Below are 23,460 nucleotides of genomic sequence, written 5' to 3'. Positions count from 1 at the left end.
CCAAAATTGACACTCAGCAATGTCAGTCACATTCCTTGTCTTTAAAGAGTTCTTCCACTGGCCAATTCAGTAAACATGTGGTATTTGGAAAGCATATAAGAGAGGGATGGTAAAGAAGGTAGTGCAATTTGCTTGCATGGGCTCAGGAATAGGAGCCAGGATATGGTCACATGACCTTGGCTGTTCCCCTAGGATCTCTTGTGGCTTTATCTGTGTGGCTGAGCATTAAATGTGAAGGAATCTTGAGTGTTCATGTTGCGAAGGTTACTACCTTTGCTCTGGCACTAGGCTGGTTTATTTCTGATGCCCATCTCATCTCTGCTCTGTTTCTCCATTAGCACCCGCTTTTGTCCTCTTCTGCTTCATTTCCAAGGAGTCCAAGGCTCATTGGCTCACTCACCTCTAATGAAAGTCAACATCAAGAGAATATCTGAAGTTCATTGACATTAAAGCCAAGTTGGCCAGGAGGCAGATTTCAGAGTCTTCATGAGAGGGCTCCCATGCTGGTTTCAGGTATCAAAGCACAATAGGAGAAGGCATTGGGTGGTTGGTGGGGGAAAATAGAGAGCACTGGTACTATTCTGGGGATCCTAACATCAGTAAGCCTGCCTTCAGCAAGAAACTTCTGGAACTAATGGGTACAGAATGATAGAAGTTTGCTCTGCTCTGCAAAATGCTGCTTATTTGTTCATTTGAGCCAAAGGGATCAGTAGATGAGTATTCTGCTGGACTGAGAATTGTGTAAAGTTAAAGATGGCAGAGTCTCGGGTACAGTGAGCACAACACAGAGGGGGCCTGGGAAGTTAGGCCAAATGGTAGAGGATTACGTATGGCATGCTTGGACTTGACCCTGGCATTAATGCCTATTCTTACAGAGCTTTTAAGCGTGAAAATTATATCGTTATGTTTCTGTTCTAGAACTATCCCTCTGGATGCCTGTGTAAAAAATGGATTGGAGGGAGTAAGGCTGGAGGTAGAAAAGCTGATTATGAGACAAAGACCACAGTCCAAGAGAGCGATGATGATACCTAGCCTGTGGAAGTGGCAGTGGCATGGGGATGGAGAGGAAGGCACAGATGGAGAACTATTTCTGGTGTCAAATTGATGGTGTGGGTTGACCTGGCTTGCCATAGCCTGGTCTCTAAAGAGTTTGGGTAAAAATCTATGGGCAGATAAACTAGAGCATTACCCTTAAAGAGAGGTCAGGGATGGAATCCCAGAGGAAATAGAATATGGTCCAAGGGACAGTTGCCAATGGAGTGGACAGCCCTCATATCCTGGGACTGGGCTCTGCCACCGCAGATGGAAGGTTAGCACTTTCTCCTTTAGCTCCACAAACCCACAATTTGCTCAAGATTATTTGGCTAGTGAACTATACTCTTTACTAAGCCTTCTCAGCAGAATGGGAGCCCCTTCTAGGAAATCTGAATTCTCAATGGACTGGTGGTTGCCTCATCTGCATTCCTGGTTTGCATTTTCACAAGAGTCCTCTTCATCTGCCCTGGATTGAGGTCTTGACACTAGGCTCATTGCTCCATCTTTGAAACAATTCTGCTTTTTATCTGCAACCTTGGGATGGCACAGTGGATGGCGTGGATCTGAGGAGGTAATCCTGCCAGTGAGGGAACATCACTCTGAGTGGGTGTGAGTGTCTGTGCCTATGTGTATCTGTAATATTGCCAGCACCCGGAAGTCACCTTGATTGAGCAACATCTAGCCATCCTGTCAAGATAACAACATGACAGAACTTGTTTCTGTATCCTAAAGAATTTCAAAATGCTTCACACAGTTTCTTTTCACGCTGTGTTAGGTCATCCTCAGGACTAATTAATTGATTGTCCCTATGATGGTCTAAGGAGTCAACTGTGCTTGCAGCTGTTCCTAACACAGAAATATTCGGTTAATGTGTTCAAATACTCTCAGGCTAATGACTTGCTCTTTACATGGTTTTACATCATTTGATCATCTCTGAAGCCCTGAGAGACAGGTGAGACAATGACTATTTTATAAAGGAGGAGACTAAGGATTAAGTACAGTACCTCAGGGCATACCCAGCCCTTCCCTGCCCCCAGACTGCCAGGCTCTCTCCAGACTAGTTAATCTCCCTTTGACCCTAGGCCAACCTACCACTCAATGCTGCTAACCTGCCCTCTTCAGAACATTCACCTCTCCTTGGCTTTCATGACACCACACATCCCCATGCACAGTGTGAGGGGCATGATGAACAAGATGATCTCCAGGGTTTCATAAAGTTCCCACGTTCCCTGGCTTAAGTATCTTGACAGAGAACACTGCCACTGTCAATGCCATCTCCTCCTCTTCTTCCCTGTCCAACATTTCTGGAAACTGGACCAGTTGCCTTCAAAGTCCTTCTGTGTCCAGGCTTATTGCTGTTGGTACCAGCCTGTCAGAGAACTCGTTAATAGGGATTTGGTGCCTGAGTTGTCAATACCAAAAATAACTCTGCTATACTGGAATGCAGAAGTTTTTCTCTGTGTACTATACATGGCTGAGCATAACAGTGATTCTTGTACATTTTGCTTTCAAAAAGTTATTATTATCAAACATCTGGGAAGATAAACCGGAGAAGGTTCTAATTAGATAAGATTATGGGTCTCACCTCACAAGAAGTGATGGGACTATTGTGGTGGGTAATTTGCTCAATGAACTTCTGGAGAATAGGAAGAAACTGGTGTGCTTGGAAATGCGGCAGACAGGCCTCAGGCAGGATTCTTCCGAGTCCATTAAATTTGGACCCTGGGGACATAGGCCTATGAAGATTAAATGTGAGGTTGATGGAGCTCAAACTTCCCATAGGTTGGATCCTGTGCTTGGCTGTAGGAGATACAGACAGGAACCCACTTGATCCCGTCCCTCAGGGCTCATAATCTAGTGGCAGAGATTGACTTGTGGCCCTAGAGAACCCTGAGCAAGAACACACAACAGGCATGCCCCTACTCACTGTTTGAAGGCCTTGGCTTCAGTCGGACCGCACCTCACACTTTCCCTGAAGCTGCAATAATACACTTGTGAGCCCCATACACTCACTGATATATTCAATCATTCATCCCACAAACATTTATGGATCACTTGCGATGCCATGCCTACAAGACTAAACACAGAAAACAGGAGCTTGTCTATCTTGTTTGCATTTCTAGCAGCTGTGAAGGTATTAGGCACTCAATAAATACTTGTTAAATGAATGAATGAATGAATGAACAAATACCAAACATTTGGCCTAGCTAATCCCTGGGGATACGGAGCTCACAGTGGTAGGGGTATTGGGTAAAGAAATGAGTTCAGGAGCGTGCTATGGGAGCTTAAAGACGGCCATGAGTAATTCTGCCAGAGGTTGGGGAGAGTCCCAGGAAAGAGGGTGTGCAGGAAGAGAGTGTAAAGCTCACGCGGTCCTTTGACTGACCCTCTTGGCTGCTCTGACACACACTCTTGGAAAATATCTTAGAGGCCATTCTATCTGAGCATGGAATTGACTCAATTCTTAATGGATTTTCACAGTCTCCTGTGATGTGGTCATCTTCTAGTTCATAAACAAGAAAGCTGAAGCTTAGAGGACTTGTTCTTTGTTTTTTAGGAAGATTTTTCCTGAGCTAACTGCTGCCAATCCTCCTTTTTTTGCTGAGGAAGACTGGCCCTGAGCTAACAACCATGCCCATCTTCCTCTACTTTATATGTGGGACGCCTACCACAGCATGGCGTGCCAAGCGTTGCTATGTCACCCCCGGGATCTGAACCGGCAAACCCTGGGCCACCGAAGCGGAACGTGCGTGCTTAACTACTGTGCCACAGCCCAGGACTTGTTAATTCTCTAACGCTACCTACCTAATTAGTGGCAGGTCTTTCACTCAAAATGTATTTCTGTTAAGAAAAAAAAAAAATCGCATTTCTGTTTAACTATGAGAGGTCTTCACAAGCCATAGCTTTGCAGCCTAGGATGAAACTATAATCCAGATACAAAAGGGAGGTCTGGCAGGGACACCTTAGGAATCATTCTGCCTCTATTCCAGCTGGGGAGCCACAAGCACTAGATGTCACAGGTCTCTTCTGTCACTGCTGGTGATTTCTCAGCGGCCCTAGACAGTCCTGATTGCCCTGTCTGGTTCAGATGAGTCTGCTTATGTTGAGTGAGAGTGAGGTACAGCGGGCATATTCTCCGAGGGGTACCACCCTTGCTCCAGGAAGGGGCTGGCTTCCCTCTGTGTCAGCCACTTCCTGGGTTTGAAAGAACCACAGGCTCACAGGAACATTGGAGTGGAGAAGATCAAGAGCTTTGAAGTCAGAGGTCTCTTTGCAAGTCCCAGTCTGCCATTTTCCAGCTGTGTGGGCTTGGGCCACTTCCTTACCCTTTTGACATCGTTTCCTCATTTGGAAGATGTGGCTTTCAAAAGACTTTAAGATAACACATAGAAACCCAAGTAATGTAATTACTATGATTACTGTTAGAGTCATTATCTCAGAGATGGAGGGGGTCACCTACCTCAAACCCTCCATTTTCACATGCAAAAATAAAGGCCCTTGGATTATGTTCCTCTTCCAAGGTCACAGGTAAGACTCAGAAAGCCTGGGCTTAAGAAAATAAAGTCTTTTAATTTTTATTTAACAGTCATGAACTGGGTTAATTCCAGTTTTTCTGGCTCAGCCATGGAGTGGAAAAAGCCATCATCACTGAGAAATGATTTTTCTCTCACAAAAGGAGTCCTCCTGGAACATCCGTAGCCCTGCCCCCCAGCTCCATAGATCTATGTCTTTGGGAGTTGCCATCACATACCTCTCTTTGCCTCCAGGTGACCATTTTAATAGGCACAAGATTCCTCAGAAACATTTATGGGGCATATTTAGGGCCCCTTCATTTGGAGATGGCTTACTCTCTCAAGTGGAGACCGACCCACACCTCGTGTGGCTCCAACTATCTTCCTTCCTGCCCATTTGGCCCCTTCTGGCCTCCTCTTCTCTTTCTGGACCTCACTGACCTCTCTGCTCAATTGCTCCACCATCTTGTCCACTTCTCATGCCCACCCTATGGATCTAATTTTGGGATTGAGGCAGGGTGGCGGAGGTAGAGAGCCCTGTTCCTTATCACAAAGTCTCTGCCAGATTTTGCCTTTCCTGAAGTCCTCTTAGACTTTTGAAAGCAGCATCCAAAAAGTCCTTGATGTTCTTTGGTGGCCCTGTCCCATCCTCTCCCAGATATTCTGAGCACTGAGTGGTGGGGCTGCATCGTTAGTATCTACAGCGCTACAGAAGCAAAGGAATTAATATTGATAATAGTTGCCGTTCAGAGGGTGCTCACCATGTGACTGCAATGTAGCTGCTCTTTCTATCCATGATCTACTTTAACCATCACATTAACCAGGTGAGATGAGCGTTTGTAACCTCTTCTTATAAAGACGAAGTTGCCCTAAATGATACAGCTGGTAGGTGGCACAGGTGAGACTCAAACTGTGAACAGAAAAGTCTAGTTCTTTCTGCCTCACCAAAATAGCTTTCAATTGGCTATGAGAGAGAGATTTATGACACAGAGGTGACAATAGTCTAAAGCAAGTCCCTCTAGGCTGCTCTTTCTTTACTGGTTGAATCAAAATGGTCTAACCATGTGTGGGGGGTCTGTGTGCTTAGGAGCCTGGTATTGGGTCAATTCACTGAACGTGTAGAACTTAATCTAGAAACACTTTTGTAACATATGAGCAGCCTGGGGTGGCAGAGATGTCAATGCGCTAGTCCTAGTGAACTTAAAAAGATCACTTCTTTGAGTTTGAGAAGCTACTAGAATAAAATATCTGGAGCATTCTTCATGAGGGGATTAAAAGAGATAACATCAAAGGTGCTTTCAGATGCTGGCATTCTGCAATTCTAGATCCTACAGATACCCACTATCACTTTAAATTTTAATTAAAAAGACACTGAGGGCTAATGAGTACCTTAGAACAATGTGGAGTAGGACTTGGGGTAGGGGTGAAGTGGGAGGGGTGAGAACAGCACAAAAACTAATGTTGGCCCTGGAATAAAGAAATTTATGATAGTTTGTCCAGAAAGAAGAGGGATGAGTTCATGTACAATGCAAAGAGACCCAGATATGAACAAATGGGCTAAAATCATAATGGGAAGGATTAGCAAAACTAAGGGCAAATTTTCTGGAGTGTGGGATTGAGAACAACTTATAGGATCTTGATTTTTTTTAGCTCATGTAAGAAGTGTCCTCCACTTCTTTTTTTTAATTGAAGTATAGCTGACATATAACATTATATTAGTTTCAGGTATACAACATGATAATTCGATTTTTGTATATATTGTGAAATGATCACCTTAATAAGTCTAGTTGACATCATCACACATAGTTACAAATTCATTTTTCTTCCCCTTCTTTTCTGGGGCAGCTGACACCCCTGTCCGAGCAGCAGGCAAGAAATGGGAGCCCTGACATCTTGGAAGCAGGAGACGAGGAGGGCTCCCAGTACTGAACAGCAGTGGTACCCTTGGGGGTGGGGCGGGCTAGAACTGCGCCCTCCTGCTGCAGAACCGCGGCACACCCCAGGCCCCCCAGGACCTCTCAGCCTGGGTCCAGTGTAGGGGATGCCCTGGGCGCTCTTTGAGACTTTGCTCTTCCTGGAGCTTAGGGCTTTATCTACCAAGCAGATTCCTATGGAACATTCACACTGTCCACCAGAAGATTTTAGGCGTAATGAAAAAGAGAGATGGTGGTGGGGATGAATGGCGCTGCAGAGAAGGTATAAAATCTCCACTCCTATCAGGGGAGGCAAAACAAAACCCTACAAGGTGAGAGCTGAGTAGCTCTGGAACAATCAAAGAAATTCCAGCTTTCATTAGAAGCAGAGCCAGTTTCAAATCTGCCTCCTACATGCTTTTATTTTAAGCTAAATTCTATTTTTTTCTGTTTCCCCCAATGGCAAGCCCGTATGTAGATCCCAGTACATCCCCTGCTAGCCACAAGACAGAACCATGTGAGTGCAGGGGACTCTCCACTCACAAGTTGGTTGACTTGGTGTAGTGACAGACAAGGAGAGGGTGTGGAAGACGGAATAATGTTTCCCAAAGATGGCCACGCCATGGTCCCTGGGACCTGTGAACATGTTACCTTACATGGCAAAAAGGCGCTTTGCAAATGTGATTAAAGTTAAAGATCCAGAGAGGGGGAGAGTAGCCTGGATTATCCATGTGGGCTTAATCTAATCACAGGAGTCCTTAGTGGAGAACCTGTTCAGATTTCAGAGAACCAGAGAGATGGCAGCATGAGAAGGACTCGACCTGCCATTCCTAGCTTTGAAGATGGAGCCAAGGTATGCAAGCAACCTTTAGAAGTTGGAAAATGCAAGGAAACTTCTAGAAAGGAATGCAACCCTGCCAAAACCTTGATTTTAGCTCCCTGGGACCCATACGAGACCTTTGAATTACAAAATTAATAAGGTAATTTTGTATTGTAAGTCACCAAGTTGGTGGAAATTTGTTACCACAGCACTGAAAATTCATAAAAATTGGGAATAGAAACCATGTCTGATTCATCTTTCTACCTTGATTCTCTGTAGAGGGATGAGTACATGTATGAGCTCAGTAAATGTTTTCTGAAGGAAAGAAACAGAATTTGAGTTTGGCCAAGAGTATCTGTCACAAGGCTCAATGGCATTCATTGATTCAAAAAATATTTTTTGAGGCTCTGCGTGCCCAGCACTCTGCCAAATGCTAGTGAGGAAACATGGAGAGGTGCAAGTATAGGACACTCCCTCAGGGAGCTTCCAGTCTAGCACATGTATGATTCAAAGAACAATCAGGCAGTAACCTGTGAGTGTCACAGACCTCAGAGGAGGAAGAGGTCCCCAGGACTTCTGTGACCTCAGAGGCCCTTCTTGGAGGATTGAGGCTGGAACTAGGGCTTAAAAAATATTCAGGGTGATGGTAGTTTGAGGGCATTTCAAGTAGGAAGACATGATAATCTAGGGCATGAGGAAGAGGGAGAGTGATGAAATCAGGGTGACTTGGGTGGAGGTAGAATCTGGAAAGGGAATAAAATAGGCCTGTATGGAATAGTTTCAGTCATTCACTCAACCGCCATGCCTTGACTTCCAGTTCTGGGCACAGATTGAGGATTGGGAAAGGAGATGATGTTGTCCCTTCCTGCAAGGAACTAATAGCCTAGTGGAGCACAGGAATGCCCAGATCTTGCCCAACATCTCGTATATAGTAGATGCTCAGTAACTATTAGTTCAATAAATTAAACATATAGTTCAAATGCATACAGTCAAAAATATCACTCACAGATAAAGGCACAAATTGCTTTTTCAGCGGTTGTATTAGTCATCTAATGCTATGTAACATATTACCCCAAAACTTAGCAACTTAAAATGAGAAACATTTATTATATCACAGTTTCTGTGGGGCAAGAATCTGGGTGTGGCTTAGCTTGGTGCCTCTGGATTAGGATGTTTCACAAGGCTGCCTTCAAGGAGTCTGCTGGAGCTGTGGTCATCTCCAGGCTTGGCTGGGAGAGGCTCTGCTTCCAAGGTTATTTCTGTGGCTCTTGGCAGGATTCAGTTTCTCACAGGCTGTTTGATTGAGGGCCTCACTTCCTCACTGGCTGTTGGCCAGAGGTTGCTCTCAGTTCTTTTCCACACAGGCTTCTCCAGAAAGCAGCTGACAACATGGCAGCTGGATTCCCTCAGAGAGAGCAAGAAGGAGGGAGAGAGTGAGAGAGAAAGAGTGTTTAAGACAGAAACCACATTTTTTCTGTCCTAATCTTGGAAGTGACATTCCTTCACTTTTGCTGCATTCTGTTGCTTAGGAGTGAGTCACTAGGTTGAGCCCACAATCCAGGGAGGGATTATATATGGATGTGAACACCTGTGGGACATTTAGGAAGGTACTAACCAGTGATGATTTTGCCATGGCTCACAAAAATCTTGATTGGGAAAAACCTCATCGCATCTTAGATCTCGGAACTTCCTAAAAAGTAGTACTCAAGGCTGGGGGTAGAAGGAGAGGTAGGGTGCTACACATTATCCTGGGCTGTTAATATTACATAAGAAAGAATATTGGCTAAAGAATAAGAGAGCTTGTGATTTTTTTTTCCTGGGGAAGATTAGCCCTGAGCTAACACCTGCCAATCCTCCTCTTTTTTCTGAGGAAGACTGGCCCTGAGCTAACATCCGTGCCCATCTTCCTCTACTTTCTATGTGGGACGCCTACCACAGCATGTCTTGCCATGCGGTGCCATGTCCGCACCTGGGATCTGAACCGGTGAATCCCGGGTCGCTGAAGCAGAACGTGCGTACTCAACTGCTGCGCCACTGGGCTGGGCCCTAGAGAGAGCTTGTGATTAAATTCACTTAATAGGTAGGACTTTAAACATCTTACTTAAACTCTCTGAGCCTGTTTCCTCATCTATAAAATGGGCATCTACTTGTAGTATGTAGTATGGCCATTTAGTATGCTTTGTGGTCACTCAAGTTTTTGAACACACTTCTCATGTCTAGAGAATTTCCCTAATTCTTAATTCCCTGAGAAACTCATTATCCCAGCTTCCCTTGCAGCTCTGGTACAGACTTGTGATATATGCTCTGCCAATCAAGCAGCCAGTGAGAGATGCTGAATTCAAAGTGCACTCGTGAGAAAAAGGGCATCAGGAGAAATGAATTTTCTAGAGATTGTCTTGTAGCTAGTAGCTTTGGCTATTGGAGGCCATGTTATTCTTGTCCCAGCCCAGCATCAGTGGTGCAGGTCACCGTGTGTTAGGGGCCTGTGCCCGGGGAGACTGCAGTGGGATCACTGCTAGAACATTCCTGCAGTGTGACATAGGTGTGGTTCCCAGCTGCTAAGCTCCAGCCTGACCTTCTGCCATGCCTAGAGTTTCACTGAGTGACCTAATATCATAAATTCCACTTCTACTTAAACCACCTAGAATGTGTACTGTTTCAGAAACTGAGAGCACTGGCCAATCCATTACCTCTCGAGGTATCATGGGGATAAAATGAGATAATGTGCGTAAAGCACCTCGCACACGGCTTTTTATATAGGAGGCACTCAGTGTATGGTCGCTCTTAATGTTTATTTTATTACTACGCTTTTCTGTCAATGTCATTTGGGTGTGTCATGAGTGGAAGTCAAATTTCAACTGCAAGATAATACTGTCGATTGGGGATCTCGACTCAGGGTGGTTTTGCCCCCAAGGGATGTCGGACAATGTCGGCAGGCATTTTTGCTTGTCACAACTGGGAGTGGAGTGCTACAGGCATTTAGTGAACGGATGCCAGGGACGCTGCACAGGACAGCCCCTACTGCAAGAAGTATCTAGTCTACTATCCACTCGACAGTGCTGAGAAACCCTGCTGTAGACTCAGAAGCAGAATGTACGCTGTCCACCACTCTCCCCTCTGTCAGTAGCTGCCTGCTAAGATTTGCCAGGCCTGGTTCCAGCATGGAAAATCTCTGGGTGCAGGAAGCATCAGAGTGCAAATTTAATGACACAGTTTCATGTCCCTGGAAAGCACTGCCAAGGCTATGAGAGCAGGACATGGAATGTTTCAAATTTCATAAATGAATTCCCGATCTCCTGGATTAAGGAATTAGAAAAAAGATAAAGTAAGGAATATCTCAATTTCTTCTTGGTTGGCCAGTGAAGTTGGGAAGTTTCTTTTCTTTGATTTTGCTGATGCCGTTTTAGTTTCTGGGGTTTTCCGTGCCAGGGAATCTTGGTATTTCCCTCACAGGCTGTAAATCTACATTATGCCCACGTACAGCAATCTAGAGTCTCTCTGCAGTTATGCACTTTTATTAGTACACAGAAAATTGAAACAGAAAACATCAAATAAGCCATTTCTTTTAACCACAGAGATGAGTTGAATACATTGCCATATTGTTCTTCAACTTCATAATGACTTTGGCTCATTCCAAATGGAAAAAGTGTCCAAGAGAAGAAGACAACTGAAATGCAGTTGGGCTTATGATGGACTTTGAGCCTCATTAAGTTTCTTTTCCTCCTTGGGCCTCAGCTTTCCCTTCCATCGACTGAAAGGGCGGACTAGTTGACCTCTAAGGACCTTCCTGATTTCTGGGATTCTTATGGGTTGCCAAGCTCCCAGGGCCCTCCCTGGGGGGAAGTAATCTCATGAGTTTGTTGGGGCACTGCATGAATCCAGCTTCAAATTCAAGGCCCTGACCTTTTGTCTGGGCACAAGCCAAAGGTACCTCCACCTGGCAGGGTGCCCCTATGAAGGTCATGTGGGACAAACTGGTGGTTTTTTCGGTTCAAGTACTCAGCTGTGACAAAGAACAGCTTCTGGGAAACAGCAGCACAATCCTGCATCCAGATTTTATCTTTCTAGTTGAATTCTCAGATCAACCCCCAGCAAGGTTTCTGCTTTTCCAGCTGAGAGTCTTATATCCCAGTATGGTTTTTCAGTCCTCTGATAGGTCACAATCTCCTTGAGAGGAGAAATGGTATCTGATTCAGCTCTGTGTCCTCCCATGTACAGGACCTTGTATATGTTTATATACACAAATGTTTTTTCTTTTCAGAGCAATAGCTATATTTTATTTACTCAATTATTCTTTTAATAAGCATTTTTATTGAAGCATAAAATGTATAAAAGTGCACAAATCATAGGAATACAGTTGGATGAATAGTCATAAACTCCTTGATCCCTAAGCAACCACTAATACACTTCCTGTCCCAATAGATTTGACTATTATGGACATTTTACATAAATGGAATCATACAGTATGTGATCTTTTATGACTAACGTCTTTCACTTAGCATAATGATTTCAAGGTTCATCCATATTGTAGCACATATCATTACTTTATTCTTTCTTATTTCTGAATAATAATTCATTGTATGGTTATACCACATTTGGTCATCTGTTCATCAGTTGGTGGACATTTAGGTTGTTTCCACTTTTTGACAACTACGAATAATGCTGCTATGAACATTCATAGAGAAGTTTTGTGTGGTCTTCTGTTTTTAATTCTCTTGAGTATATACCAAGGAGTGGGATTTCTGGATTTTATGATACCTCTATGTTTAGTATTTTTGAGGAGTGGCCAAACTGTTTTTCAAAGCCGCTGCACCATTTTAAATTCCCAACAGCAGTGTACGAGGGTTCCAGTTTCCCCACATCTTCACCACTCTTGTTACTGTCTGACTCCAGCCATCTGTTATAGGCTGAATTGTGTCCTCCTTAAGTTCATGTGCTGATGTTCTAACCCCTAGTGCCTCAGAACGTGAATTTATTTGGAGATAAGGTCTTTAAGGAGGTAATTAAAAATGAGGTCAGAAGGATGAGTCCGAACAGGCACGTTTTCAAAGAAGATATAGAAATAGCCAAAAAGCTCAGGAAAAGGTGTCATTAGTCATTAAAGAAAAATGGACATCAAAACCACAGTGACCTGCCACTTGGTCTCAGAAGAAACCAACCATGCCGTCCCCTTGAATTGTGAGGAAATAAATGTCTGTTGTATAAGCCACCCAATCTGAGGTACTCTGTCATGGTAGCCCAGCAGACTGACGCACCATCCTAGTGGATGTGAAGTGGCAGGTCACTGTGGTTTTGATGTCCATTTTTCTTAATGACTAATGACACCTTTTCCTGAGCTTTTTGGCTATTTCTATATCTTCTTTGAAAACATGCCTGTTTGGAACTTTTTCCCATTTTTAAATCGGGTTATCTGTCTTTTTATTACTGAGTTGTAATAGTTTTTTAAAATATATTTTAGATACAAGCCCCTTATCAGATACATGACTTGCAAAAATTTTCTCCCCTTCTGTGAGTTGTCTTTTTACTTTCTTGATGGTATAGTTTGCAGAACAAAAGTTTCAAATTTTAATGTAGTCTAATTTGTCATTCTTTCCTCTTTTCACTTGTACTTTGGGTTTCGTATCAAAGAAATCAATGGCCAGTTTCACAATGATTCATTCTTATTCTGTCTTCCAAGAGTTTTATAGTTTTAGCTTTTACACTTAGGTCTATAAACCACTTTGAGTTGAATTTTGTGTATAGCGCGGGTGGCTATCCAGTTGTCCCAGAACCATTTGTCAAACTTCGGTTTATTTTTGGAAGTTGAATCAATATTGTATTCCTATGGTAAGTATAACTCTGTGTGTGTGTGTGTGTGTGTGTGTGTGTATTGCTGAATTTGGATTGCTAATATTTTGTTTAGAATTTTTCATCTCATGTTAAGTGAGATGGCCTGGTTTTCCTTTATTATAATTTTCTTGTTAGTTTTTGGTGTCAAGGTTATGTTGGCCTCAAGACATGAGTTGGAAAGTGTCCCCTCGTGCACTAACCTCTGAAAGAATTTGTATAAGATTGTTTTTATTTATTTCCGTCTTAAGTGTTTGGAAAAATTCATCAATGAAGCCATCTTACCCTAAAATTTTATTTGAAAAAATGTTTAGGAATATTTTAAATTGTAGACTCAATTTTTAAATAGATATAGGATCATTAAAATTTTCTGTTTCTTCATATATCACTGTGGCAAGTTGTGTTTTTCTAGGAATTTGCCTATTTCTTCTAAATTTTTAAATCTTTTTGCATAAAGTGCTTTTCATTACTTTTAATTATCCTTTTAATTTCTGCAAAAATTGTAATCCTGTGCCATTTTCATTCCCATATTGGTAATTTATGTCTTCTATCTCTTTTTTTCTTGATTAGATTTGCCAAGGGTTTGTCTATTTTATTAGTCTTTTAAAAGAACCATCTTTTGGCTTTGTTTATTTTTTCTGTTCTTTTTTTAAATTAATTTCTGCTATTATCTTATTATTTTTCTCTTTTGTTATCTTTGTATTTAATTTTCTGCTTTTTTCTAACTTCTGGAAAGGGATGCTTCATTATTGATTTTTAGTTTTGTGTCCTTTTCAATATATGCAATTAAGGCTATAAATTTTGGCATTCACACCAGTTTTTATATCTTGTGGTTTTCAATATCATATAATTCAAAATAATTTTATTTTTTTGTGATTTATTCTTTGACATTTGAGTTATTTAGAAGTATATTGCTTAATTTCCAAACATTTAGGAATTTTCTTTCTATATATTGTTATTGATTTCTACCTCAATTTTCTGATGATGGTGAGAGAACACACACCAAATGATTTTAATCTTTGAAATTGTTGGTTCTTGCTTTGTGGCTTAGCATATGGACAATTTTAGTAAATTTCCCATTGGCATTTACAACAAATGTGTATACTATCAATATGGGGGACAGAGTTCTGTCAATTAGGTCATATATGTTAATTGTGTTGTTTAAGTCTTCTTTATTTTGACTGATTTTTCTGCCTGCTAATCTGCCCTTAAATTTAATAGTCAGTTCTTAATTTTTGTAGTTTATCTTAAAAAAATCACTCTTTGTGGTTTAAACCACTGTTATTTTGTTTAAAATACTATTTGTTTTATTTTTAAAACTACTATTATATTGTGGTATTTTTGTCTGTTTTATGTAGTTGTATCAAATCTTAATTGATGCAGGAGTTGTAACAAGAAGGCTATTGAGAAATGTGATACATCTATTGATGGGCACAATTATAAACAACTTCTACTGATCCCCTGAGCTACTAGCTTTGGGATCCTTGATTTTGATGAGCAGTAGTGATATTAACATGAGTTCTTACTGGGTTCTGCCTTGTTCTTCCCGCCTCCACGAAACTACCATAGAAGCTGAAATATGCATTGTATCACCATCCCTCTGGAAACGTCCATCTTCAGAACATATTCTTCTTCAGATTTGGGAGCGCAATGATTAATTTCTAAAGGGAAGGCTTAAATTTCATTTGTATGTAGAGGACAAAATAAGATTGTGTTATATTGTTGCTCTTTTCCCCCAAATCACAAATATGAACTCATTGTCTAACTAAAGATCATTTTCTAACTTATGAATTGGTTTACTTGAAAAGTTTTTTGAAGATATAAACTTAAATCCACTTAGCAATCGTTTTAACAAGTCATCACTGTGGATGGAAAAAAGCTACAAAGAAATGGATACAAAATACAGGGATGTAATGTTTGAATAATGGATGTAAGTCTGTCCCAGAAAATTGAGACCATCTGGCTATTGTAAGCATGTAAATTGCGCTCTGCAAAACACGTTGTCAGAATAAAGTTATGCCCCAAGTGGCACCAAAGATTTTACTGTGTATCAGAAAGTGATGGGGAAGATGATGGCTTGAGTAAATTCACAGGAAAAAAGATAATAAACTGAAGGAGCTATCTGAACAGCGTTTATACCTAGCAGTAACATAAAACATCAATGCTGTTAAACTACTTGGGAGAAAAGCCACTTCTGCAGAATTGAAACGTTTGTTCCCTCCAGTGGTATCACATTGCAGTGGAAAGATGACTGAATTAGCGGTTAGAAGATCAGGTTCTGCTACTCACTTGTTCTGTGATCTTAAGCAATCACTTCCTTCCTAGGTATTAGTTCCTCATCTATATAAGCCAGGAGCTGCTGTAAGTAGAAGCTCAGCCAAGTTAGCAGAGAATCTATACATTAACAAAATAGCAAAGACATGGAAGGGACCCATTGGGACTAACATGTTTATGTTTGAGAACATTTTCCAAGGAGTATGTTTCATTTCAGTGTTATCAGTTTAGTTGAAAACAGATGACATTTTTTACCATGGTTTGCCATATTTCAATCAAATTGTTGGCCTCCAAAAAGAGAGCTATGTTTAGTCCTGTGTTAAAGTGAAGGATCTTGGGCTGCTATTGAGTGGTCACTGGTGTGGGATCCCATTCTCACTCCTGTGGCCCTGGCCTGTCACATCTATCCATGTTGCCAACTATGTATCATACTACTTTAGGATAGAGTAGCCCCTAGTTCCCACCCGGCTCCCATGTTGCTCCACTGGTGCTTGGGATATAGGGTTCCACCAGGGTTCTTGAGAGGCACAAGAACATGTGTGCTAGCCTGGCATGGTACGAGAGCTTGATCTTCCACAGCTGGATTTTGGGGAGCAGAATTCCAAAGGCTGTAGTAGATGGTGACAGCTTCTAAAGAAAAGAAAAGAAGCTGGTGTCTACAACCTCTGCCAAAGGAAGAGTTGAGAACTGGGCAGTCAAATTGCAGTGGAAAAGTGCTTTGGAGAATATATGATAGAAAACCCATGCAGTTCCTGGGTGTGAGGGCTCGGCTGAAGGAGGGCTTTGGGGAAGGGATACTGGAAAACTCTGACTCCCTCCTGGAACCCACTTGGAGACCATTACTCCCTTACTCATGGGTAGACACTGCTTTTCAATGTCTAATGCCTGTATCATATCTTTCTCTCCCTCCCAAGTCCTGCCATCATCGTGGGTGACTTCACAATCCATGTGAATGACAACCTATACTTTAGCCTTTCACTTCCTTCGCCTCCTCCACATAGTGGCTGTATTTCCCTCTTTTCCTTTGGCACACATTCCTCAGCATTACTTGGAACCACTCCATGTCAAAGACCTGATCACAGTGCCCTATCCTCTCAGACCTCTGACCTGCTCTTTCTCACAATACCACTCTTCTGTTTCCCAGACCTCCAGTTCCTGATCCTCTTACTTCGTCTATTCTATCAGCTCCCTCTTATTTTCCTTATCTACCCAGCCTATCCTGGGTTGCTTCATACTTGAGCAACTTTATCATTTTGACCCTCAATTTACAGGTGACTTGTCATTTTACTGCCCCGTCTGAAGAATCCCCTCACTATCGGCAGACTTTCCCTTTGTTTTCATCAAGAAAACTGAGACAGTCTGTGTGGTAGCCCTCAACTTTTTACTCCTCATCCATAAACTTTATTCATGGTGTCATTCATCTTCACCTTCTTTCATTCAGCCTAGGGAGATTTACTCTATCAGTTTAGGCATTCCTTAAAACCAAATATAGAAAGAAAGGAAGAAAAGAAAACAAAATGAAAGAAATTAAAGAAGGAAGGAAAAAATATTCTTGATTCCATATTCCTCTGTAGGTATCACCTTGTTCCTCTCATCTAAATTCCTCCAAAACTAAATTATGCTCACTGATACCACTTCCATAGTCATTCATTCAATTCAGTCATTCATTCAAATAGCACTCATGGAGTCCTGACAAGTGCTAGGCATTGTGCTAGATGCTGGGAATTCAGAGTTGAATAAGACATGGTGCTTTTCCTTAAGTAGCCTATAGTGTCAGTAAAGGAATCAGTGACACACTATTATAGTACAGTGTACTTGATGCAGTGTAGAGATAAACATTGCAATGGGAGCAAGTTAAGATGTCAGAGTAGAATGCAGGTGTTGACCCTTTACCTTAACCGTGAGGGCAGCTTAGTGCTGTCAGAGAATCAGTGCAATGTAGGGAATGTTAATGTGCAAGGCTGATGAATCAGGCTGGCAATGACAGATCAGGGAAGACTTTGTAGACCAGACAATCATATTCACATTTTATCTCACTCCCTGAAATACAGAGCAGTGAGTACAGTTTACAAGTTCCTCCTGTAGACAGGGAAGAGTACTGTACCCATTTGGAGGGTTTCTGCCTTCCTCTTGATAGAACTTTTCCAGGAGCCTAGTTGAGCTTCCACATTGGATCTACAGGAGGGGAAGGAGGGAGGGGTATGTGCATGGTAGTGAGGCAGGGAAAGTGGAGGAAGGACGTCGAGCTGCTCAGCTGGGTTTATTCACTGACAGCCAGAGCAGCCGCATCCCATTCAGCCTCTGATTGGAGACAGATACACATTGACGGTTGGCTTGCCAAGGTCAAGAAGACACATTCCAGGAAACTGGCCAGGATGGGCTGCACGCAGCTGGACTGATCCCTATTGGGTTTCCCCTTCTCCACTCCTCTCCCCCACCCGCCTCCAGTCCTTTCCTCCTTCCCCAGGAGACACTGATCACTGATGGTGGCTGAGCTGAGCAGGGTCATGCCTGGAAGGGAGGCTGGGAGCCTCTCATCCTGTCAGGTGACATAATCTCTGGGTCCTAAATGAGGACAGCCTGGCAGCCCTACAGACACAAGATTTGCAGAAGAGATAAGTCTTTGGGTGAATTTAAAAAGTTACCTTTTCTGGGCTTAAGGTGAGCAGCTGGTGGTCTTGATTTCAGCCCCTTGCCCCACAGGTGGGCACCTTTATGCAGGGCGCAATTTGAGACACTGCAGCAGCCCCGTGGCCTTGGGCTTTGTTTCCACTTAAGAAATTCCTATCCCAGTGATATGGTTGGGAAAGCCTTCCTCCAGCTGGAGTCTACTCTCCCTCTGTCATTGCCAGGGCGCTGCCTTTCTGCCAGGCTTGGCCTTTTGCAGCCATGCTCTGATGTACACTGGCCTCCAACAAAGGGCTAATTTAGTGCATTGTTTTTTGTTTTTGTTTTGCTTTTGGTTAGGGCAGGAATGATCACTGACATTTTTTTCTTCTTCTTAGTTGGTTTTATAAAATTCCATTTGTTATCATCTCACAGGATGGGGGTTAGAGAGGAGGAGGAAAGCACTCACCAGCCTATGTAGAGAAAATTTCTGCAGGCTGTCATTAGGATTATGCCCCCTTGGAAGATAAGGAAAAGTTATGCTGCTTATGCTTAGGGCTGTATTCCAAGTCTGTTTTGGTTTAAAAATGTATAATTCTATGGTGGTTCCTAAGACCTGACCAGAGGAATGTTTTCACTTGTAGTAAGACTGGAAGCCAATTGTCTCCTTAGGTAAAAAAAAAAGCAGTTGAGCCAGTACTGATTAGATCCTCCCCTTCTGACTGAGCCTTAAAAGGAAATAATCCAGAGAGAGAGACAAAGGAAGTAGGACAGAGGGTGGAGGCAGGAACATGGCGAGAGGCCAAGTCAGGGTCCTACTTGCTGATGTGACAATGAGGGGCACAAGTGGAGCCCTCATGGCTTCACTTGGGCAATCAGCAGCATAAAAGATGGGCAGGAAGCATAGCCACCATCAACTCACACTGCAGGGAGTCATGAATATCACCTCCGTCTTTGACATATGAGGGGAGAAATGCTCAGACCACAAAAGTGTCCTCCAACCCAGGGTCCAGGATGGAAGAATAAAACACTGGGCAATTGGTATGTTCTATCTTTTCTCTTTTTTTCTTTGTTTTTTTTGAGGAAGATTAGCCCTGAGCTAACATCTGACACCAAACCTCCTCTTTTGGCTGAGGAAGATTGGTCCTGAGCTAACATCTGTCCCCGCCTTCCTCTATTTTTCATATGTGGGACACCTGCCATAGCATGGCTTGATAAGCGGGGTGTAAGTCTGCACCCAGGATCTGAACCAGTGAACCCCAGGCCACCAGAGCAGAGCATGCAAACTTAATCGCTTTGCCACCTGGCTGACCCTTATCTTTTCCCTTTTTGCATATGTTATTTAGTTATTCCTTTGACCTTTAAAATTTTTTTTAAGTGCCTATTTTTGAGATTACTCACTTTTACTAAGCCATGAGGGGAGGCTGGAGGATTTGGACAAACTTGTCTTTAGATCCTCAAGCAAGCAATAAAGCCATTTTGCTATATAAATTGGGGTACACGCCAAAACCACTCTTTATTTTTTGCTCCCTGATGACTAGAAATGTGTAAGCTCCCCATACAAAAGAAAGCACATCTCAATGTGATGCCTGTGATTAATAGCGATGGTGGTGACGATGTGGCTTGAGTTTCGAAAATATGAAAAATAGAATCTGTTAAGCTTTAGATTTATGAAGTACTAAGATACTTTGTTTAAGGCTTTAGCAACTTGATAGATACCCTGCTGCATATGTGGTCTATGTCATAGATCTCTGTCTAATGAGCATTCATGGGAATCACTAATCTAAGCCTGGGAAAGTCTAAAAAGGCCGATTCTCACCACTCTGAGAAATGTTCAGAGACTTTTGGGGTCAAATTTCTTGTCAGGACAAAATGTTATATTGTTGTCATTCAGTTTTCTGCAAAAGCCGTATCCTGGCTGTTTATGAGAAGAAGGATGCCGTGTATGACAGTGGTCAGATGCCTGAGTTTGTGCAGCCCATGGTGGGACTACACAGAGTAGGTGGTCAGTATGTTCTTATTGGCTGATGCAGTTGTCTTTTGAGTGAAAGGAAAGAAATTACTTTGAAATTGATGGAATGTGTGGGAATTCCTGGTGTAATCTACATTCTCAAAGTTTTCATGACAGGTTGCAACTGTTTACTAAAGACTTCTAAAAAATTATGACAATGAGGTAGATAGAATTACACATGATATTGTATAACGTTACTTTACAGTTTATACACATATTATTTTGTTTAATCTAATTCTTACAACAATCTTATGAAATAGTTGTTATTACTTCTATTTTGTAGATGAGGAAATCAAGGAGATGAAGGGATTAATGAAAGCAACAGGACCAATTTTTTTTTTTTTTTTAACTTCTTATCTTGTGCTCTTTTCTCCCTCAATGCTATTAGGAGACCGTGGCTCTTGTTCAAGAGGAGTCATTCCTTAGCTGGGTGACCCTAAGTAAATCAGAGCCTTGCTGATCTTTGTTTCCTAATTTATGGAATCAGGTAATCGATACCTGTTTGAACAATCTTAGACCCACAGAAGTAGCCAAAGGAAGTCTAAGGTAGAAAAGGCATTTGTGTCCCGCTTTCCTTGCTAGAAAGGTACAAAGCATAGAGCCTTCCCATGACTGATTTTCTTCTGTCTGCTTCCATCTTTCTGTAAAGTTACCCATAATCCTCCTGTGCTTTCAACAACCCCTGACCAAGAGTCCTTAGGGAGAGAATAGATCTCGGGCTCTTAGTTTGGGATTTTTGCTAACTATGGTAGAACTGTCTTCCTCTTTTCCTATGGGCATATTTCTGCATTTTGGATCTGTCTCTGAACTCATTCCGCTGCTACATGGCCTCACTCTTCACTCAGACCCTTATCCAGTCCCAAGAGTCTACTTGGATATTTGATTCTAGACTCCACCAGGATGACTTGTTCTCTCACTACTACTACCACACTATTCTGGTTCTGATAGACACCTGGTTCGTGTAGCCAATTATTGGCGAACAGCCATTGATATTTACAAACTTCAGACTTTCTGTTTAGTTGATGAGTATAAAGAGGTGTATCTCTCCCTAAAAGATTCTTCCCATTTGAGAAAAATCTAGGAATCTCCAGCATAAATGTTATTGGTTAGAAGCCATCATAGTCTATGTGGATTGCTCTGTCTCTCATCTCCAGCTGTTCCAGCATGCCCGCAGAACACATGGAGCAAATGCCTTCTCGTCCCAGACCCAGGGACAAGGGAGTCTGCATGGAGGTGCCACAGATGGTAAGGGAGGTCCAGTGAAGTGATTGTGGGGAAATTGATTTTTAAATATTCCAGTGAGAATGGCTTCCCTTCTGAATGGCTATTGTGGAAACTGTCTCTGTGAAACACGAATGTGTTCCATTAACTGTCATCTTGATTCACGGAGCAATCTCTAGTCTACCAGCCAAACTGCTTACAAGCAAACAAGTCAGCTAAGTGGCCTCAAGAAAGCGGCCAGGTTTGAGCCTAGACATTGGCATTTTTCCACGTGTAGAAATCCAAATAGAGGTATATTGGTGACTTTGCAAAATATACTTATGATTTTTCTCGGTGAAACAAAGAGGTATATCTCCTGTTGATATACTCTCAAGAAATGTTAACAGTGCACCCCCACAGCAGTGTAAACTGAATAAACATGTAAATCCCCTTCTATCTCAGAGCTCTCCATATTTGCAAGAGCCTGAGAACCAACCAGCTGTCCCAAGGCGTGGGCCCACACAATTGGACATGATCCTAGCCATTTATCTTGTCTGCACAGGAGCATTCTGGGAATATAGAGACCTGGATTCTAGGACTGACCTTGTAAGAGTGGGTAAGTCCCCAAATCTTTTTAGACCTTGATTTCCTCATCTATAAAATGGTGGGTGAAGGAATTTGGCACAGGATATATTTATGGCTTCTTCTGCTCTAAACTTTTACAATTTTCTGTGTTTCCCTCTCTGCTTTTCTTGAAAGTATAACTCTGTATTCAGAGGTCAATTCTGCATCCGTCACCTCTCTTTGCCAAGTGGGCTGAGCCGAGTCTCTCCCCACCTGAGCATCTGCTAAATAGATGGTTGGCCAGACCCACCTGGCGTCAGATATTTTCAGATACAAAAATGGAGCTTCTCTAGCTTCTAAAAAGGAAGCTATTAGAACAACAGTATATCTTGAGAAGGACTCATTCAGGATGCTACAGATCACATTGTAACTAGATTTGCCAAACATTTAAATTAAATTATTTCACTAATTACGGATGTCTGACATTTCGCCTCTAAGTGAACTGTACAAGGTTAACTTGAGTCCAAGTTTGTCCTTCCTCATTTCTCAGGAATTATGATCCATCCTTCAGCCAGGAGGGGCTGACCACACTTGTTTCACCCTCCTTCCTGTCTGTGTAGGAGATTCCCTCATTGTCTCCAGTGATCTCTTGGAACGAATCAGCCCTCACCTCCTACAGGGTCTCTGCTCCTACCAAGCACGGGCAGGGACTTGCAGACTCCCCCTGGCAGATAAGGTTGCTACCATGGTTTCTAGGGTCTTGCTCCTGGTCCTTATAAGCTCCCCTCCTGCCTACTTTGCATTTTCTCCTGCTCTTTGCATACTGAGTGCACCAGCCCATCCCCCAGTGCTTCTGCAGAGCCTTCTTCCACTTTTCTCCTTCAATCTCTCTCTCATTGCTCACAGCCACACACAGATTTCAAGACTGCAAACACTTTTCCTCTGAATTAGACATCATCATTGTTGATATCTGCACAACGAAAGGGTTTATTTCCTCTTTGGAAAGAAAAAGCTGATCTCAGAAAGTCATACACCCCCAGCACACAGTAGTGGTACTTTTCTCTAGGCACAAATCTGATGACAAGATCAAAGCCATCAAAGTCACTCTTACAGGCAGTCATCACAAGAAACAGAGGGTCCACTTGAAGGAATAAATGAAGGGTGATTAATAACCAGCCTATTTATAGAGGAGTGGGCAGTGTTAAGGATGCTAATAAGGGATGGTGACACTGAGGGCCGGGCAGCAGTCTGAAGCCATTACCATCTTCAGCCTGAGGGGCAAAAGGAGAGACAGGCTATAGCAACGTCACAAGAACTCAAACCACAGATGGGGCCACCTGACGGGAGCTGTGGCTGTAGGGAGGGCAGTCCCATCCAAACTGTGGCCCAGCAGGGAAGCAGCAGGGAAATAAATACCTCCGCTGCCCTCAGCTTCCACTTTCTGACAGCCTGCTGGTGGCCCGCCCCTCATGGCTGAACCAAACAGAAAGCCAGAAGGCAAAGGGGTCTAGAGATGCATCCATAGAGGTTGGCATCCTGGGCACAGCTGGATGAAGAGGATGGAAAATGGGTCTTGGGAGTGCAAACAGGCACTATCTGGTATAGTCACTTTTGTTTTTAAAACTTTGCTTCTCATTTCACCTACTTAGACATTTGATACTTTGCTGTATACAAGATTTCTGAAAACCAATGAATAGG

The 23,460-nt window shown here is 42.6% G+C and overlaps 1 protein-coding gene across 4 annotated transcripts in view; it reads left to right on the top strand.

The window, feature by feature from the left end:
* The window catches only part of KCNS3 (potassium voltage-gated channel modifier subfamily S member 3), a 190,646-nt gene that overhangs the window by 117,889 nt on the left and 49,297 nt on the right, over positions 1 to 23,460 (top strand). The gene's annotated exons all lie outside the window — the stretch shown is intronic.

Source organism: Equus przewalskii, chromosome 14 (genome assembly GCF_037783145.1).
Source record: "Equus przewalskii isolate Varuska chromosome 14, EquPr2, whole genome shotgun sequence".
NCBI classification, from domain to species: Eukaryota; Metazoa; Chordata; class Mammalia; order Perissodactyla; family Equidae; genus Equus; species Equus przewalskii.
Note: the sequence above shows the minus strand (reverse complement) of the source record. Positions and strands in the feature narration are given on the sequence as shown.